Source organism: Hemiscyllium ocellatum, unplaced genomic scaffold, assembly GCF_020745735.1.
Source record: "Hemiscyllium ocellatum isolate sHemOce1 unplaced genomic scaffold, sHemOce1.pat.X.cur. scaffold_565_pat_ctg1, whole genome shotgun sequence".
Classification (NCBI taxonomy): Eukaryota; Metazoa; Chordata; class Chondrichthyes; order Orectolobiformes; family Hemiscylliidae; genus Hemiscyllium; species Hemiscyllium ocellatum.
In genome coordinates this window covers 250831-257731 of record NW_026869119.1, presented here as the reverse complement: position 1 = coordinate 257731, position 6901 = coordinate 250831, and positions in this window count along the sequence as shown.

The window sequence follows — 6901 nt, the reverse complement described above, 5'->3', positions numbered from 1 at the left end:
GACAGTGCAGCACTCCCTCAGTACTGACCCTCTGACAGTGCAGCTCTCCCTCAGTACTGACCCTCTGACAATTCTGCATTCCCTCCACACTGATCCTCTGATAGTGCAGCACTCCCTCAGTACTGACCCTCTGACAGTACAGCACTCCCTCCACACTGATCCTCTGATAGTGCAGCACTCCCTCAGTACTGACCCTCTGACAGTGCAGCACTCCCTCAGTACTGACCCTCTGACAGTGCTGCACCCCCTCAGTACTGACCCTCTGACAGTGCAGCACCCCTTAGTACTGACCCTCAGACAGTGCAGCATTCCCTCAGCACTGACCCTCTTTTTTCTATTTCATGGAGTCTTGTGGAAATGTGGAGACATAGGGCTTGCAGATTCTGCGGAAGCATGAGCGAGACACACAGTCCAAGCCCTGTCTGAAACTCTCTGTAATAGACTATTCAGAGGCACAGAGTCACAGAGATACACAGCTTGGAAACAGACCCTCCTATACAACTCGTCCATGCCAACCAGATGTTCTCAACTCATTTCATTCCATTAGCTAGCGCTTGGCTGATATCCCTCTAAACCCTTCCTATTCACATACTCATCCTGATGGCTTTCAAATGTCACAATTGTACCAGCCCCGATCACTTCCTCTGGCAGCTTCCTGCATGCCCTTGAATAAGTGCTCAAACATTCATACTGTCGATACAAACTCCAATAAACACCAACGTACGAAAGGCTATCAATGTCATCTTCAACCCACCCTTTGCTTCATCGTTATGCTGATTTCAGCACAGGTACAGAAACAGTCTTAGTGACCATCCACCGTCACCCTGTAATAAACTTATTTTCAAATGGGGCTTGCATGTGATTCCCACCCCCTCTAACAGTTACCTGGAAGGTGGGGGTGAGCTGTACTCTCCTGCTGCAGTCCTTGGGTGTCCCACAGTGATGTTAGGGAAGGAGCTCCAGGATTTTGACCTGAACCATGTAAAGAGCTCTCTTACTGGAGTACCTTTTTAAAGTTGGGAAGTTAGTATAGACCAGGAGGACCCGAGAGCTGCTGTCCTGTCAGAGAGAGAGGCCTGGTGGATGACACACCTCAGGTGAGGGGCGAGGTTGAGAATCAAGGGCCTTCATGGTAATTTCAGACATGATGGACATTGAGCCAACAATGTTGACATCACGAACCAGAGATAACTGACCCCCCCTTTGCAGCCGAGGGATTCAATCCCTTGAACAGAGCAAGCTTGAGAATTCAACACTAAAACCAATCTGTACGGACCCGCTGGAGACCTGAAACATCATTACAGAGATTGCTGAAGAAGCTAAGCATGTCTGGCAGCATCTCTGAAGGGAGAGGGAGAAAGAGACAGACAGAGTTCACCTTTCAATCCAGTGATTTCTGCGGGAAAGTTCCTTCAGAACAGACCGTTTTGAGGAAGGGTCACTTGAAATGTGAATTGTTCCTCTCTCCCCTCACCGTTGCTACTGAATATCCCCAGCCATCTGTTTGCTTGAGAATTTGATCTGACCTGATCCAAGCGTCATTGAGTAATTCAATCTGTGCTCAATGCCCTGAGGCTGCTTCTGCTGAAAGTTGACAAACAGGTTTACGAGGTGTTTTGGGGATAAACATACTGGGGGATGGTTTATAAAGTATTGAGGGAGCCCTACCTGTCAGTACAGGGTGCAGATGGTCGAAAGGTACAGATACACTTCATGGAACACAGAACAGTACAGCACAGAACAGGCCCTTCAGCCCACGATGTTGTGCCGACCATTGATCCTCATGGAACGTAAACTTAATGTACAAACCCTCAAATTCTGTGACCATATGCATGTCCTGCAGTCTCTTAAATGTCCCAATGGCCTCGCTTCCACAACTGCTGCTAGCAACGCATTCCATGCTCTCACAACTCTCTGTGTAAAGAACCCGCCTCTGACATCCCCTCTATACTTTCCTCCAACCAGCTTAAAACTATGACCCCTCGTGTTAACAATTTCTGTCCTGGGAAATAGTCTCTGGCTATCGACTCTATCTATGCCTCTCATTATCTTGAATATCTCAGTTAGGTCCCCTCTTCTCCTCTTTCTCTCCACTGAAAAAAACTCCGAGCTCAGTCAACCTCTCTTCGTAAGAGAAGCCCTCCAGTCCAGGCAGCATCCTGGTAAACCTCCTCTGAACCCTCTCCAAAGCATCCACACCTTTCCTATAATAGGGTGACCAGAACTGAACCCAGTATTCCAAGTGCAGTCTAACCAAAGTTTTATAGAGCTGCAACAAGATCTCACGGTTCTTAAACTCAATCCCCCTGTTAATGAAAGCCAAAACACCATATGCTTTCTTAACAACCCTGTCCACTTGGGTGGCCATTTTAAGGGATCTATGTACCTGCACACCAACATCCTTCTGTTCCTCCACACTGCCAAGAATCCTATCCTTAATCCTGTACTCAGCTTTCAAGTTCGACCTTCCAACATGCATCACCTCGCATTTATCCAGGTTGAACTCCATCTGCCACCTCTCAGCCCATCTCTGCATCCTGACAATGTCCCGCTGCAGCCTACAACATCCCTCTCTGTACTGTCAACGATACCTCCAACCTCTAGGTCATCTGCAAACTTGCTGACCCATCCTTCAATCCCCTCATCCAAGTCATTAACAAAAATTACAAACAGTAGAGGCCCAAGGACAGAGCCCTGTGGAACACCACTCACCACAGACTTCCAGGCAGAAGATTTTCCTTCCATTAACATTCGCTGTCTTCTGTTGGCCAGCCAATTCTGTATCCAGACAGAATTTCCCTGTATCCCATTCCTCCCGACCTTCTGAATGAGCCTACCATGGGGAACCTTATCAAATGCCTTATTGAAGTCAAGACACATAGCATCCACAGCTCGACCCTCATCAACCTGCCTAGTAACATCCTCAAAAAACTCAATAAGATTTGTGAGGCATGACCTGTCCCTTACAAAGCCGTGCTGACTGCCTTTAATCAAACCATGCTCTTCCAGGTGGTCATACATCCGCTCCCTCAGAATTCTTTCTAACACCTTGCAGACGATAGACGTGAGACTGACTGGTCTGTAATTGCCCAGAATTTCCCTAATTCCTTTCTTGAAGAGAGGAACTACATTTGCCTCCCTCCAGTCCTCTGGTGAGGGTTGGGCTGGGGGCGATGTTTAGACGGCGGTGAAGATCAGGTTTGGGGTGGTGTGTGGACGACGGTGAGGGATATGCTTGGGGCGGTGTGTGTACGTTGGTGAGGGTCTGGCTGGGGACGGTTTTAGCAGGAGGTGAGGGTCAGGCTGGGGGCAGTGTTTGGACGTCGGCGTGGGTCAGGCTGGGGGCAGTGGGTGGATGGTGGTGAGGATCAGGCTGGGGGCGGTGTGTGGATGTCGTTGTGGCTCAGGCTGGGGGCAGTGGGTGGTTGGTGGTGTGAGTCAGGCTGGGTGCGGTGTGTGGGTGGTAGTGAGGGTCAGGCTGGGGGCGGTGCGTGGGTGGGAGTGAGGGTCAGGCTGGGGAGGTGAGTGGATGGTAGTGAGGGTCAGGCTGGGGGCGGTGTGTGGATGATAGTGAGGGTCAGGCTGGGGGCGGTGCGTGGGTGGGAGTGAGGGTCAGGCTGGGGAGGTGAGTGGATGGTAGTGAGGGTCAGGCTGGGGGCGGTGTGTGGGTGATAGTGAGGGTCAGGCTTGGGGTGGTGTGTGGGTGGTAGTGAGTGTCAGGCTGGGTGCGGTGTGTGGGTGGCAGTGAGGGTCAGGCTGGGTGCGATGTATGGATGGCAGTGAGAGTCAGGCTGGGGGCAGTGTGTGGGTGGTAGTGAGGGTCAGGCTGGTGCGGTGTGTTGGTGGCAGTGAGGGTCAGGATGGGTGCGGTGTGTGGATGGTAGTGAGGGTCAGGCTGGGGGCGTTGAGTGGACGGCAGTGAGGGTCAGGCTGGGTGCGGTGTGTGGACCGCAGTGAGGGTCAGGCTCGGGGCGGTGTGTGGGCGGCAGTGAGGAACAGGCGATGGGCGGTGTGTGGTTGGTAGTGAGGGTCAGGCGGCGGGCAGTGTGTGGGTGGTAGTGAGGGTCAGGTTGGGTGCGCGGTGTGTGTGGTAGTGAGGGTCAGGTTGGGGGCGGTGTGTGGGTGGTAGTGAGGGTCAGTCTGGGGTTGGTGAGTGGGATGTAGTGAGGGTCAGGCTGGGTGCGGTGTGTGGGTGGTAGTGAAGGTCAGGCTGGGGGCGGTGAGTGGACAGCAGTGAGGGTCAGGCTGGGGGCGTTGAGTGGACGGCAGTGAGGGTCAGGCTGGGGGCGGTGTGTGAGCGGCAGTGAGGGACAGGCGGGGGCGGTGTGTGGGTGGTAGTGAGGGTCAGGCTGGGGGCGGTGTGTGGGTGGTAGTGAGGGTCAGGCTGGGTGCGGTGTGTGGGTGGTAGTGAGGGTCAGGTTGGGGGTGGTGTGTGGGTGGTAGTGAGGGTCAGGCTGGGGGTGGTGAGTGGGTGGTAGTGAAGGTCAGGCTGGGGGTGGTGTGTGGATGGCAGTGTGGGTCAGGCTGGGTGCGGTGAGTGTACGGGAGTGAGGGTCAGGCTGGGGTCGGTGAGTGGGCGGCAGTGAGGGTCAGGTTGGGGCGTTGTGTGGGTGGTTGTGAGGGTCAGGCTGGGTGCGGTTTATGGATGGCAGTGAGGGTCAGGCTGGGGTCGTGAGAGTGCGGCTGTGAGGGTCAGGCTGGGTGCGGTGTGTGGGTGATAGTGAGGGGCAGGCTGGGAGCGGTGTGTGGGTGGTAGTGAGGGTCAGGCTGGGGGCGGTGAGTGGACAGCAGTGAGGGTCAGGCTGGGGGCGTTGAGTCACCGGCAGTGAGGGTCAGGCTGGGTGTGGTGTGTGGACCGCAGTGAGGGTCAGGCTGGGGGCGGTGTGTGGGTGGTAGTGAGGGTCAGGCTGATGTCGTTGTGTGTGTGGTAGTGAGGATCAGGCTGGGGGCAGTGTGTGGATGGTAGTGCGGGTCAGGCTGGGTGCGGTGTGTGGGTGGTAGTGAGGGTCATGTTGGGGGCGGTGTGTGGGTGGTAGTGAGGGTCAGGCTGGGACGTTGTGTGGGTGGTTGTGAGGGTCAGGCTGGGTGCGATGAGTAGACGGCAGTGAGGGTCAGGCTGGGTGCGGTGAGTGGACGGTAGTGAGGGTCAGGCTGGCTGCGGTGTGTGGGTGGTAGTGAGGGGCAGGCTGGGAGCGGTGTGTGGGTGGGAGGTAGGGTCAGGCTGGGGGCGGTGTGTGGGTGGTAGAGAGGGTCAGGCTGGGGGCGGTGTGTGGATGGCAGTGAGGGTCAGGCTGGGGGCGGTGTGTGGGGGTGTCAGTGAGGGTCACGCTGGGGGTGGTGTGTGTTGTTGGCAGTGAGGGTCAGGATGGGTGCGGTGTGTGGACGGCAGTGAGGGTCAGGCTGGGTGCGGTGAGTGGACGGCAGGGAGGGACAGGCTGGGGGCAGTGTGTGGGTGGTAGTGAGGTCAGGCTGGGTGCGGTGTGTGGGTGGTAGTGAGGGTCAGGTTGGGGGCGGTGTGTGGGTGGTAGTGAGGGTCAGGCTGGGGGTGGTGAGTGGGTTGTAGAGGGGGTCAGGCTGGGTGCGGTGTGTGGGTGGCAGTGAGGGTCAGGCTGGGGGTGGTGTGTGTTGGTGGCAGTGAGGGTCAGGAAGGGTGCGGTGTGTGGATGGTAGTGAGGGTCAGGCTGGGTGCGGTGAGTGGACGGCAGTGAGGGTCAGGCTGGGGGCGGTGAGTGGACAGCAGTGAGGGTCAGGCTGGGGGCATTGAGTGGACGGCAGTGAGGGTCAGGCTGGGGGCGGTGTGTGAGCGGCAGTGAGGGACAGGCGGGGGGCGGTGTGTGGGTGGTAGTGAGGGTCAGGCTGGGGGCGGTGTGTGGGTGGTAGTGAGGGTCAGACTGGGTGCGGAGTGTGGGTGGTAGTGAGGGTCAGGTGGGGGCGGTGTGTGGGTGGTAGTGAGGGTCAGGCTGGGGGTGGTGAGTGGGTGGTAGTGAAGGTCAGGCTGGGGGTGGTGTGTGGATGGCAGTGTGGGTCAGGCTGGGTGCGGTGAGTGTACGGGAGTGAGGGTCAGGCTGGGGTCGGTGAGTGGACGGCAGTGAGGGTCAGGCTGGGGCGTTGTGTGGGTCGTTGTGAGGGTCAGGCTGGGTGCGGTTTATGGATGGCAGTGAGGGTCAGGCTGGGGGCCGTGAGAGGGCGGCTGTGAGGGTCAGGCTGGGTGCGGTGTGTGGGTGATAGTGAGGGGCAGGCTGGGAGCGGTGTGTGGGTGGTAGTGAGGGTCAGGCTGGGGGCGGTGAGTGGACAGCAGTGAGGGTCAGGCTGGGGGCGTTGAGTCACCGGCAGTGAAAGTCAGGCTGGGTGTGGTGTGTGGACCGCAGTGAGGGTCAGGCTGGGGGCGGTGTGTGGGTGGTAGTGAGGGTCAGGCTGATGGCGCTGTGTGTGTGGTAGTGAGGGTCAGGCTGGGGGCAGTGTGTGGATGGTAGTGCGGGTCAGGCTGGGTGCGGTGTGTGGGGGTGGTAGTGAGGGTCATGTTGGGGGCGGTGTGTGGGTGGTAGTGAGGGTCAGGCTGGGGCGTTGTGTGGGTGGTTGTGAGGGTCAGGCTGGGTGCGATGAGTAGACGGCAGTGAGCGTCAGGCTGGGTGCGGTGAGTGGACGGTAGTGAGGGTCAGGCTGGCTGCGGTGTGTGGGTGGTAGTGAGGGGCAGGCTGGGAGCGGTGTGTGGGTGGGAGGGAGGGTCAGGCTGGGGGCGGTGTGTGGGTGGTAGTGAGGGTCAGGCTGGGGGCGGTGTGTGGATGGCAGTGAGGGTCAGGCTGGGGGCGGTGTGTGGGTGTCAGTGAGGGTCACGCTGGGGGTGGTGTGTGTTGTTGGCAGTGAGGGTCAGGATGGGTGCGGTGTGTGGACGGCAGTGAGG